General features: G+C 33.1%; 1 protein-coding gene across 1 annotated transcript in view; it reads right to left on the reverse strand.

The window, feature by feature from the left end:
• Positions 1 to 12,931, reverse strand: part of LOC129795164 (sex peptide receptor) — a 36,051-nt gene extending 23,120 nt beyond the window's left edge. The window contains exon 1 of the mRNA XM_055836237.1: positions 12,562 to 12,931. The gene's annotated coding sequence lies outside the window, so the exon portion shown is untranslated. The remainder of the gene's footprint in view (positions 1 to 12,561) is intronic.
• Positions 12,932 to 14,643: the final 1,712 nt, after the last annotated feature.

Genomic DNA, 14,643 nt, shown 5'->3' on the forward strand with positions numbered 1-14,643 from the left:
TAAAAGCTATATGTCTCGCTATCTCCTTTAAAAAGAAATCTACTTCGATACTTACATTTGGAAAATGCAAGACTTTTTTTTTTGTTAAAATTTATTTGCAAAAAAATCAAATAAGTTGCTTCTTTGTCGGAAAGCAATCAGCTCTAAGCAATTTTTTTTAAATGCGAAAACTAAGATATATTCTTAGGTACAAATTAGCTAGAACATTTCATTTTTGCACAATCTGCACATAAAATAGGTTCTTCGGGTTCTTCTTAATGATAAATGAGGGTGTTAATAGCAGATGAAACGATGAAACCACTTTGCTGATGACAGAATAATTTTCTTCACTTACTCTTGCCTGTTTGTATGGGTGCAAGGGCTTACCAACATACACGTAATTTTTTTGCAAATATTTGTCGTCTTAATTATGCTTGAAATCACTCCGGAATTAAATTGCGATTTGCATGTCTTTTTTTAGCCATTATTTTAACTTTAAGCTTTGACCTGAATTTTCTTTCAAAAAGAAAAAGTTTTCAAAGTTTTCAAAGTTTTCAAAGTTTTCTTTCAAACAATCACGATCGGTTAAATAAATTTTATTTCTTTTTCACAATAAAAAATCGAATTGGCCACGGATGGTCAGCAACACCCTTCAAGAGTTTTTTTCAAAAAGAATATATACATATTTTTCAAACTATATACCGAATATACATACATATATTTTGTACTGTTAATTAGATGAAAATTATAGCCACAATGACCAATATGGTTAGCGTAGGTGTGTGAAAATTTACTTTTATAGTGCATTTACGTGACATGAGAATTATGTGGGGAAGCTTTCATGCAAAAGCTTTCTCTAATAATTATATATTTTCCTGTCTAACACTAACGCACCCCAATCAATCAACTGATTGGCAACTCCGCCATCCACTCCAGCAGATCCCTAAAGTGCTAATTTTGCAATTATCTCCCAGGTCACTGAACTGAATACCCATTTCAATTAAATGCTGAACGATTGACCGTCAAAATCTATACCTCTCGAATGCTGGGGGTGCTATTCATTCAGATGAGTTTCATCCTAAAATTGATGTTTCACGCATTTCACATTAGTATTATTTAAAAGGACTGGACTGGACAGCTTTTGCTTTCTTCTATATCCGCGCGTCTGATGTTTTAATTGCAGACATGTCCCATTGTTTGGGTTCTAACATCAAACAATAGGGAGTCAAGGTCAACGGGGGAGGAAGATTTTTTTTCGCCTTGTCCCTTTGTCATTTTTAAATTAAAATTCTACCCAAAGGGAGATTCGAGTGGCCTTCGTCATTGTAGCTCCAGTAGCTCAAAAATGAAGGAATTTTGCCCGTATTTGTTCCGAAAACATGTACCAATATATTATGTATTGAGTATATAATATTCTACATCCACTGATTTTTGTAATGAATGTAGAAAATATAGAAACTCTAGAATTGTTTTAAGTTCAATACATGTTTGATAAATCACTAAAAATTAGCTTCATTTAATATAAAAATTAGTAACAATATGTATTAAGTACATAGCTATCCCCTGTAAATAATATAAAAAATGGTATCAATGCAATCATCTCCAGAACGTTTAATATGAATTATGGCGTTTGGAAGGTTTGAACTAAACAACGCGAATATTTTCCATGTAGAATATCAATATCAGATAGATAAAATCAATTTATTTATCATCAATTTAAATAAATAAATGCAGAGAATGAAAGTAATGGGAGGGAGATGTTTCTGATCTGGAAAGCATACACTATTTCTCTCATTCACTATATTGTTATATAGGAAAACTCCCTAACAATCAGAGCTTTTCCACCCTCTGATTTTTTCTTCTCATTCTGGCATGGGGGAAAAAGCTCATGTTGAAGCGTCACTTCAACACAATTTTATTCTGACAGTATCGAGTAATAATTCAGAGATTTCCGCACATAGGAAAAAAGCTGCGTGAATGAGGAAGAAGCGACAGAAATGGCATGGAATTGAGTGTTTGTCATCATTTCACCAATACAAAGTGGATAGGGAATAATATTATGGTACAAAAGCGAGAGTTTATGCGATTCCTGAAGGATCAGCAAAAGCAAATGGAGTTTGAAAATTTCCTTCCACTTGTCGCCAATAAAAATCACTGATGCGACTGTCCCCGTTTCGACTGTGTATTATATACAAAGAATTTCTTCTCTGTCATCGACTTCCGATTGAGCTTTTTTTTTCTTCTCTCTCATGTAGCTTTCACGCGATGTCCCGGAAGTATTGTCCCTTTACCACGAGGAAGTAATCTTGCAGAAGAAATGCACGGAAATTACAACTTCAGCAAAATGTAACATATCAGTTATCAGAAGATGGCTTACACTTTTACAAGATAATCATGGAGTTATAGGAACTCATTTAATGAGAAAAAAACGACAGGGCTTAAATAATGTGAATTCAAAGTAAACTAACAACAAGGGGAAGCTAACAAGGGGTCCCTATGGGTATTGCAACATAACTGTCTCATAAATGTCTGCGACCCCAAAGGAAAAAGTCACTTCAAATATTTCCCTTTAGCCCCAAAATTCCTTCCATGGGGAAATGTAAACTTTGGGGACAACATGAGCACTTAAAGCCGAAACCACATTTCTATATCAATTCCATATATCACGTCGTTTGTGTGCTTCTTTGGCCATCACTCAATCAAACAAAAGAGAGGTCACTTTCTCAAACATGTGCACCAGAATTTTCTTACATAAAATGAAATACGATTGAGATAGAAAACACGAAAAGATCTGAGATTATTTTGTTTTTTGGTATTGTACAATTTACACACACCTATGTAGAAAAGATAGGTACCTACGTAGAAACGTCAAACGTAAAACAGAAACTAACTAAAAGGAACTACGACCCTGCAAATTGAAGTTATAAAATGAATAATTAATACTAAAATCTTATTCCAGGTATGTATAAGATACATAGTATGTACTTACATACATATGTACATGTAAGTTATTATAGCTTCTAATTTTATGCGCGAATTGTCGTGCAATTAAGGAGCAATGACGGTTAATTCTGGGTGGTTTTGCGTGAGAATTTTTAATTTCCGTCCAATAAACTCCATGGGTGGATTGTTTTTGAAAGCTTTCAACAGGAGTGGTTAACACATTTTGCATTAATTATTATATGTGAAATAAACGATGAGTTTCATCTGTTTCTCGTGTATAATAATAGCCAGTCAAATAAGAAAACGGAGTCATATGGTATATGGATACATTGAACTACATAATATAGGAGAATGGAATTTTTTTAGTGTTTGTTTCTTTTCCTTATTTTAGCAATTCTAAAAGTTTTATTTTCTATCAAATTGTTTTATTCAGAATATATTTTTTGATACTTCAAGACAGAAGCTCGATCTACATCGTGTGCAAAAATAAATTTACACCACATACAAATTTTGCTTGGCACCCATCAACGTTTACGGCAATGGCTACACGGGGTATTGTATTATACTAACATTGTTGATAAATATTTAATTGTAATAAAGAAAAATCGGTACCTATGGTATGAGATAAATTGCTTACCTCTCAATTTCACTGTTTTACTTTGAAAAAAAAAAGGTATAAATAAACAGATGTTTTTACTTTTTTGCTAAAATCACTCGATGCGGGAGGTGAAAATGGACCAAATTTCTATGCTGAAAATCTCACTTGTGAGCTTTAATTAGTTGGTGTTCCACTTCGTGGCCAACACCAAGTATTGTAATCGTCGGATTTTCCGACCACCTCAGATCGGGCTCAAACTTGGTATGAGCACGTTTCAGACAACCCACATTCCAAAAATGGTGGTGGAAAATTTTTGATCCGGCCGGCCTGCCGGCTGGCCGGCCGGCCGGCCGGCCGGCCGGCCGGTCGCCCAAACTTTGCCTTATAGCTAGAGAACGGTAACAGATAGAGACTTCCGGTTTGAAGTTTTCTATAGAAATGTGGGTGTAAAATTTCATTTTTTCGCATTTTCAAAATTCAAGATGGCCGCCATCCGCCATTTTGAAATACTGTCAACCACTTCCCTTACAGCTAGAGGTCTGAAATTTTAGTATGTTGTAGAGCTCAGTGAGACATTTTCATCGACAATTCATACTTGAAAATCGGTCAAGCGGTTTAGCAAATATGGCGGCCTAAAGCAAAAAGTGTTTTTTCGATATATCTCGAGAACGGCTTGACCGATTTTGACCATCTTGGTATCAAATGAAAGGTATTGAGAAGCCCTACAACTACCTAGAACATTTCAAGTTTCAAAAACATCCGCAAGAGGCGCTAAAAACAAAAACAAAAATTGCCTAATTTTAAGGGGCTATATCTCCCAACATCTGTTATCGTTTTCCTTTAAACTTTGATATGTTGTAGCCTGACTCAATATCTTTCTCCAGTCCGAAAATGAAGAAATTCTATGTCGCCGTTTAGAAGATATAGCCATTTGAAAAATTCTTGAATTTGAAAAGTTCTAAGAGCCATATCTCCTGCACTGCTTGACCGATTTTGCTCATCTTAGTATCAAATTAAAGGTTTTGCAAAACTCTACAACTTTCTAGAACATCAGAAACCTCTAGAACCATTCCTTCGAGACAAAAAATGCCAAAAACTGTTTTGGTAGAACAAAAATCCGCCATTTTGTGTTATGGAGATGACCTTGAAAATTATTGAAATTTATGTCAATTTATAGCCTGTTTTAATACCTTTCCAAAACTAGTCAAGAAATTTCTGTAGGTCTTATAGAACCAAAGATATAACCATTTTTATCCATCAAATTGCCGAATTTTACAAAAAAAATTAACTTTGCCTACTAATACTGCTCACAAATAGTATTACAACGCATAAACAAACTTCTACACGTTGTGGGACACCAACTCTTATAACTGGACGCGTTATGATTGACTTTATTATTCACTGAATGTGAGAAAAGACAAGTGCGTACTGGTTAGGAAAATTCACATAGAGGAAAATTTCCATTTCTCTCGGAGGCCACCCACATTGCATAAATAATTTACGACGTGCTATCGTGATCACTTATGCGTCGAGAGATGGTTCCGCTGCTGATAAGCGCGCAAAGAGTTCAGCGATATGCCCCAATTTTGCTACCAAATTACACGCATACCGCAGCATAATAACCTTCCTCATATATGTGCGACTATTTAATCTTAACACTGGGGTGAATATTGCTATATGTTTGGATTTAATTACAATCTGTGCAAGATAGAGAGGCTTCCGCGGAAAGTGGCAGAAGAAGTGCATCGACACCATGTTCGTTTTTCAATTATCGCGCGCGACATGTGTCTAATTCAATATTTATGCTGATGTGTAAATTAATGCTGTCCAACTACCGATAACATTATAAAACGATACAAAACACAAGTTGTCGCGAGGCAATTTAATGGATTTAATGTGATATAAATTTGCTAAAAATGAAACATACAGGTACATTAAAAAAAAATAAAAAAGCAAGAATAATACTTAAAATAAACTTAACCTTTGGAATGCGGAGGCCTTGGTAGTTACGTAGAATGCGAAGGTGGGGTCGTTGAACGACCCCAAAAAGAAGGCCAATTTTCTCCCAAATTATACAGCCTGGAGTTGTCGGGTTAGTGCCTATAGATTCCTTATATAGTCCTCTTGCCCCTTGCATCACAAATTCGCCACCCGGAAACACGCAGAAGAAGATATTAGGGAAAAACATTTTTCACTCATTTTTCACGCTTTCTTCGTGAGAAATTTGCCACGAAGTTGACCGCAACCACTATTTTTTTCACTATTTCCCCACATTCCCCTCACTTCCCGCACCGTGATAAATGGCAATATTTCTCGAATATTCTTTATTGTTTTGCACATTTATATGCTTATAATTATGTTTTATGTTGTTTATGTCACTTATTCGCGATAATTCTGACACTGAGAAGGTAAAGTGAAAAAGTAAACACAACCCTTCAACCCCCTTCAACCATATGATTTATGATGTGACTAACTTCATTCTAAAAAAATTTCCGCAGCATGGCCGTTACATCAATTTTTGAATTCCCTTCTTCTACATTTTCCTTAATAACTTTTCTTGTGGTAGTCGGATTGAGCTGAAATTTTTACACAACCTCCTCAGATAACCAAAGAACTTATTTCCAAAAGATGGGAATGGTATCTTTTATATTTATGGAGATATAACACGAAATATAGCGCTGGGGTCGTTCAACGACCCCGCTCCGCATTCCAAGGGTTAAGATAGACTTACGTTTATAAAGTTCGAAAAGGATATGTATTTGTATATACCATTATTTACTTAAATTATGAGCCAAACATAATAGTTTCTCAAAGAAAACTCTATTTATCTCGCTAAACTGACTCTGCACCTGAGAATGTCATGTCAATTAGCCTCGAAAGCATTCCTCCACTATAAGAATATATAAGGAATTAATTACATGAAGAAGAAAGTTCACGTGAGTTGCTAAAGTTTAAAAGAGCGTTATTGGAGATTTTAGTTGCATTGTCTTGTAAAGAACTCTGTTAGCTTTTGAAAATCTCAAAAAATGCCACGAGCACGACTACAGCTGCTAATTATGTTATATATACACACGAGCTTTTACTTCACAATTCAATTTTAATCTCTATCTTTTTATATCTTTTTTAGCCATTGTAATTCAATTTAGCAAAGCGTGATAGATCGTAAATAGCAAGTGGGGTTAAGGAGAAGCATGATAAAATTATCTGAGAGTGAAGATTGGTTTGAGGAATTGCTTGTAAGTGGAGAGTGAAAGTCAATCATAATGCGTCCGTCAGTTATATAAGAGTTGGTGTACCACAACGTACAGATTTGTTTCTGTGTTGTAATTCGATGTATGAGAAGAGGAAGTAGTTTCATATCTTCGTCTGTTATTTTAAGTCACAATTTCCAGCTTAATTACGGAATGGTTTTCAAAAATGCTACGAATTAATACATGCTTTATTACAAAAATATTTAAGGTCAGCTTTAAAACAAGAGAGAGTGATTTTTCTTTTTTATAAAAACAATTTTAAATTCTAAAGTCTTCTGATGTTTTAGAAAAGCTTTGCAACATTTTTTATTTGAGTTTAATTTAATCAAAATCGGCCAAGTCAATTTCGAGTTATATTGATAAAACTTTTGATTTTAGGTGGTCATATATACTAAACGGCTTGATCGATTTTCAAGTAAAGGTATCAATGAAAACGCTTCAACGAGTTCTGCAAACTAAAATTTCAAACCTCTAGCTAAAAAGTGTGATTTACGGTTTTTTTTTTTTTTTCAAAATGTCCAAAAAGTTTTCAAAAGGATTTTGAAAACTTTTAACTTAAAATCTTTTTTATCTTTTTTATTTTATTTTTCGTTATGTGAGATGTCTAAAACGTGCTTATACAAAGTTTGAGCCCCACCTGAGAGTGTAGAATTTTCCAAAGATTACAACACATACTTTGTGTACCACGTGAGTGATCCACGAACCAAGTGTTTTGATTATGTTAGTCTAAGAATGCCCGAGAGAGAGCTTTTATGAATGAAATTGCAACATAAAACGAGTCTAGGTCTGCAAGTAGTTCTTATGTCATTTTGTCTGCACATGGCTCATTCTATAACATCCAGAAAATGATATGTATATAACATAAATTGCAAACTATGCTTGCACCAGCAAGTCATGTGTGTATGTGTACAAAATAATTCAATCAGAAGCACCGCGTGATTGCAGAGTAGCCGAAAGAACTTGCAAAGACTTAATTGAGTACCATTAAATCTCGCGATTTTGTTCAACTGTCTGTGACAAATATGGTTGTGGAAAACAATTAATTTTGATAGAATGGAGAAAGGAAAATATAACTATTTTTCATGCATGCGAATACACATAATGTATAAGCATAAATGATATTTAATTAAGCACAATATAATGTATATACATATATATAAATACATACATACATATGAAATGAAGAATATGTATTCTAAAGTGATGAAGTAGTAGACTAAGATTAATTAAACCATATTAACCCGGATTTGCCCATATGTATTATACGACATACTGTTGCCGATGTACTAAACACCTAAGACTCGAGCATATAGCTCGGTCGGACTCTTGTAGGAGCATTACCTTTAAGGTGTGGTAATTTACATGTTTCCCGTAAGCTTCAGTGACATAATATTCCCGGACATGCTACTCCTCCCCCCCTCGGTGTGTGAAGCGAAGAAAACTGATAGTTCAGCAAAAGGCTATCACTGCAACTCTGAATTCACTATAGTACCAAATAAGTTTCTTTTCTAATAATTTCACTATGATCTTACAAATCCTTTTACAGACGGCGTATTTAAATATTAAGTCATTTAAATCATACTTGTAGTACATAGATGTTTACACACTGTACACATACTTTTTATTATCAACTAACAAATATTTGGTTGTCGCGATTCTCAGCTAATAGAAAACAACGTCACTACATTCTGATTTATTTATAAATTAGAGATAAAATTCTTCCAAGAAATGGCAAAACTACGGGATGGGAAAATATTCTTTACAGAATATTTTAGGATTTGTATAATAATTTTTTAGTACAATTTTTACTATATCAATGAATTATTCATTTAATGTATCAAAATACCTTCGTTGATCCTGTGGTTAAATAATAAATCTTTGAAGGCATTTTTCTAACATGAAATTGTGCTTTTATCGCTTTTATCAAGTTTGACCCCAATCTGAAGACTCTGAATTTTAGAGGTACATTTAGAAGCTGCGGTGTTTTGTGAGAAAAACAGCAAAAGCATCAATGTTGGGCAAGATAGAGGACGCATAATTCTACGTTTTACTGTTTGATTCCAATCTGCAGCAAAAATGTTACTTTTACCACCAATTTTATTGACAAAAAAATATGAATATACTCTCAAAATGGTATTTACGCATGCATAAAATATGCTCTTGAAAGGATACCCTTGGGAAAGTATTTTTTTCTGTTTGTAAAGTGAATACATTCAGAGTGACAATATTTTTTAAGCAAATTGTTATTCATATTGATACATTGTATTATTGTTGTATCCAACAAACACCTATATGTAGGTAGTATTTTGTTGAAAGGGTTAAAAGGCCTGCAAATAAAACTCTGTTGATGACATTAAGGTAATTGAAATATATTGTTCTTTTATCCCTAGTAGATATTAATGGATATAAAATATAGATATAGTAGTTCCCTATTTTATTTTTCGTTTTTTTTATCTTTTTGCTCTAAATTAGGAAATGTGTATTAGATAAAATTTGTAAAATTAATTACTAATTCATTAAAATATGCACAATCAAATGTAAAATTTACAGATCGAATGAGCCCACAAATTAAAATGAGTTTTTTCATTATTACGCTAAAGTAGTTATTATATTTTCTGCATTTTGTGGAGTAGAATTGGGGTATTTATACAACAAATACATAAAATAATATCAAAGTCAATAAAATTCTGGATAAAATGCAATACTTTCCATCCACTGATCACACACATAAAATAATGGAATAGCCATCAAATCATGTGGAAGTTGGGTAGCACATTTTTTCCTGTCTACGAGAATCCACATAAAATAGCTATTGATTTCACCTCAATATTGATTGAATATTACCAATAAAACGCATAAAGTTAAATGAATTAAAATCAAATTTCATTGTAGAAGCATTCGAGTAGCAAAACGTTGTAATGCTATCAATTCTGATGTCAAAAATGTATTGGCATTAATAAAGCGCGAATTATTTGATTCATAGGGTGAATTAGGGATGCACATAATTTGGATATTTGGAAAATCCGGAAAATCAATGTACCGAAAAAATATATATTCATATTTCACATTATGACCATTACCAATACAAATTACTTTGATCTGAATGGGTCATATTTTAGCGCTTTCTTTTTTTGGGAATTACGCATTTCTTCTTAGAACAATATCCAAAATAGATAATAAAAGCAACAAAAGTAATAGAATTTTCTTTCAAAGAGACCAAAGAGAAAATATCGTTTCGTGTTGTTTTGTTTGCATTTTCTAGAATATCAACAAAGTTTTCGCTCTCTGTGGGTACCTGCCTTTAAAATTTGTTAAATACATACAGAAACCTTCTTCTAATAAAAGATTTGTTCAAAAATGTAAACAATGACGTCATCATTGTTCTTTCCCCTTATTAATTCAAGAAACATTACCGCAAATGTTTCGTTGACGGTTTTTAACAAAAATAATTTAATTTCATCCAATGAACTTTTCTCAGGACTACTCTTGTACTCCTCTTGTATTGAGCATAGTATTTCTTTAGTAGATGGAAAATTTGCTGTCTCAGAAAACAATTTGTTTCCTCTAATACAAAATCATCGAATAGATAAACCTATATGTGGGCTAATCCACGGCAAATATTTAGGGCGAAACATGTGAGAAGGGTTCATCGTATACCCAAACTATTGTTAAATATACTTTGTGTTAACACTGACTGAGATTCAATTACAACCACTTTTTGATGGATACGCCCATTAAACAACGCCCAATTGTGTAAGTAAAGGCATGAGAAAAAGCCCGAGAAATATGGAAATTTGTGTATAATACAATGTTTAATTAATTTGACCTCTGTCATGCAGATGACAGGAGGATTTTGAATTTCATTCATAATCACACCACAAATGGGAATTTTCCTTATAAAATCAATTTAAGTTTAAGCAATACAAGATTTCTGCTCTAAGGTAGGTTCTTACGTTTATGTATTTTAGCAGCATTGTTTTACTAAAATATTAAAAATCTTATTAAAAAAAAATTAGAATTAAGGAAACAGGTAGGTATGTTGTACTGATAATTTTCACTCACAAGCTGTGATTTTTTCTTCATCTGCCAAAAAAATCTATCTGTGTGGCAAAAATAAGGGAAAACCGGGTTGAAATCTAGCTTAAAATTCAAATATTGTGAAAATTGAGGGTGAAAATTCTGGGAATAGACTCACTTGCATTAGTTAAGAGTCGCTAGGATTTTCCTCAAAGTTTAACCACACTTAATCTTAATCACACTTGAATTATGTATGTGAATTATAGACAAAATTTCAGCTCAGTGTTCTTTAATTTTTACCACAGATGGATTTTTCACAATCCGTGTGTGAGAAATAATGGACTTAATTCAGCGACCAAGAAACCCTTGAAATTCGCTTGAAATCTTGAAATTTCAGTACAAAATTCAAATATTTCAAGAGTTTCTTGGCCGCTGAATTAGGCCCAATATTTGCTAATTAATAGTAATTGTTCAAGATTTTTTTTTAAATACATTCCGGAATATACATACATGTATCCGATACACATGTTTGTAGAAGGATAAAAAAATTAATATTACCTATTATTATTCCAGAAGTATCTTATCCGTCACTATTACAATAGTTTGCACCACAAATTGATTGTAATATAGAAATTTTCAACAGTTCCCCTCCTTTAAAAGTCGATGGAAACTTTCTAATTTGATTTTTTGATATAGAAAGAATTTTTCGAACTTTTTTATATTAAAATAAAATACCAATTCTTCTAAAATATTCTTTTGCTTCTTATACCATCAAAATATCCAAGCAAATCAATCCAAAGACCCTCACAAGTTCCTCAAACATCGCGCACCAGGAAATGACGAAGAATCAAAAATTGATGTGTTTATGTTTGGTATCGAATAAAAAAAACACCTAAACAGTTCCAGTGAATAAACTTGCGATATATATAAAACACATTCCGAATGTCGTAGCTCATTTTGGCGGATTTATGTGAATTTGATATACACAAAAAGAAATCAATAGAAAAAATTAAACAAACACGAACTTTTATTTTCTCACAGCATTTCAGACATTTCAGAGCACCCAATTGGGGGCAAATAGCTTTTTTTTGGGTGAGCATGAGAATGAAAAGTAATATTAGCAGAATATTGTGGGATATATATTTTTTTTGTTGTATTAGGAGACATATGTACATATATGTAAATATACATATAGTAGGTATATATGAATTTTATCTCCTAAAATATGCGATAAGGGACATAAAAACGAGCTTCATTGCAGTAGTGCAGAAAACTACGAATATGGGCTGAAGTGGATGGGGGATTTCAGGGTATAAAAGCTCACGCGCTCAAATGGTGGGAAAATTACTAAAGTCTCTGGGGTAAATGAAGAGAAAGAAACAGAAAATATTAAAGCAAAGAAAGACAATAAAAGTAATTTGGTAGTTTTACATTAAATAATTGTTTTTAGTAAAATTTAAAAACATTTTTTCATCTATAAGAAGTATGTAAGATCTTATTAGATACAGTCATACCCCGCATAATCAAGTCGAGGTTATACTCTTCTTACGCATTAAAATTAATGGGTGAGAAGAGTATAACCTCGACTTGATTATGCGGGGTATGACTGTATTATTGAAAGACAATTTAACTTATCAAAAAAATTCATAAAAAACTGTATCAATAAGACACGTAAAATCATAAAAAGGGTAAACGTAAGAAAAGAAAGACTTAACAAATTGTCCCAAATAAAATGATAAGCCGGACGGAAAAATAATGAAATTCTTCACTCACTTTTCCTGTGTCAAAACACTCCTCAAGAAACCCACTGACCGGCTGATCCAAGTTCAATTTATGTGCACACCATAATTTTTCATCTGCCAACTTTTGGCCACAACGAACACAAAATCAACCAAAAAAAAACACTTCTTTTTATGGGGTTATTTACCTTTAACCTTAACCCCCAGTTTCAGTCTTTCACACTCCCCGAGCAATCCTTCCGCAATCTCGTCCGATTTAATTCACCAAGTATATAATCTCTGATCCCACCTAATAACTCACTAATGCTACGCTCACATTCAAAGTACGAGACGTACCATATAGTATGAAATTCTTCAGCAAATAGAAAAAACCGTCCGACCTCTGCGTTGTCTCCGGCGAAACTGAACGTCGAGGCGCGATTTTCCATTCGACCGGCGAGGAAAATTGTAATACCAGATGGGTGCTGCCAACAGTTGTTTGGAGTTGCGCGCGTGTCAGTGAACAAACTTTTGTCGATTCGAATGATTAAGGGATGACCAAGTTTTTCACACAAAAGGTGTTTATACCTCACAAAATAATGTAAATGGATAAAAGAATTTTGCAAGATAGCACTTCTCAAAATATCATTATATTATGTAGATCAGATGCGTAGTAGATGTATCAAATTCTGAAAAGAATCTTTTCCTAAAATTCGTATTATGTGTAAAATATTGTGAGATTTTGATAACTTGAAGTCGATTGTGGCGATTGTGTGAAAAAATATTTTCTTTTATTCTTGCTAATTCCTAAATAACGACAACAAAGGGATATTTAATTAAAGTCAAATCCCCTAAAAATCATTGAGAATGAATCTTTTTTTTTTATTTAATCGCAATTTATCGGTAAGTATTTTTTTATACGTAAATGAATAAACTCCTTTAATTTACCTTTACCTAAATACATTGACAAGACTGCGACAAATGAGTAACAACTAAAAATATTAAAATTAGATGGACATGCACAAAGTACATATACCTAATTATTTGGCCCAAAAATATTTATTATAATTTGGTTATTAATCAATTTATCACAAATTAATCTTTCACGGCTTTCACGTATTGTGTTATATTGTCGTTTGTATAATATCTCAACAATAAACAGTTTATTGTCAAACTTCAATTGAATCTGCCGCCGTCTTCATTTTACGGTACCCCTCTTAAGATAAGATACATAATAATTATCTATGCGCTGCATCCCAAAAGACGGCAAAAATGACTGGGGTATAAGATACTGTTAAAATAATTGCAAATTGTCTCAATAAATTCAAATTTGGCGCCATTTGAAGGCTCGAAGAATTCCAGAGGTGGTCACTGGAAAGTTCCAAAATATCAATGGAAAGATAGACTGGAAATCATGACAAAGTATTCTGAGATTTCAAAGCAGACGGGCACACGGAGGCCCGCGCTGCTCAGTGTAAAGTAGGGGAGGACGGGGTAATTTGGCCACTTTGGCGGTTTTTGGAATATATCAAGCAAGTATGGTAGTATGAAGAAAACCAAATAGCCCTATTGTGTAGGAAATTTTCCGGCCTACAACTTCCCCATATAACACTTTTCTCTATCTCGATGAGAAATGGGTGAATTTTCCATTCTCCTGGACCCTTAGCTTAGTGTCCAAATTACCCCGAGCACGGGTAATTTGGACACTTTGGCGCACAAATTATTAAACATGAAAATTTTTGAACAATAAAAAAATTTTATTTTTTCGATTATTTTTTTGGAAGATAGGATATTTATCTAAGATTCATTTCCAGTAATTTGCCAGATAAAAATATTTAACAGAGCCTCAAACTTTAACATTTTCTGAACCATAAACGGGCAAAGTCTAAAAAAGGCCATTTTTCAAATTATCGTAAATTTCTTTTTTTAGTTAAAATTTTTTATCCTACTTTGCTTACAATCTGTAAGAAAACATTAAAAGGCATAACCACAATAAATATCTTAAATGTGCATCGGAAAATGTGCCGGAAAAACTCAAGTGGCCAAATTACCCCACTCCAATTTTCCGGATAAAACCATTTCCACAGGAAAATCTGTTTGCGATATCGGAAAATGGATGTCACTATCGTGTTTATGA

The sequence above is a fragment of the Lutzomyia longipalpis genome, chromosome 4, assembly GCF_024334085.1.
Source record: "Lutzomyia longipalpis isolate SR_M1_2022 chromosome 4, ASM2433408v1".
NCBI classification, from domain to species: Eukaryota; Metazoa; Arthropoda; class Insecta; order Diptera; family Psychodidae; genus Lutzomyia; species Lutzomyia longipalpis.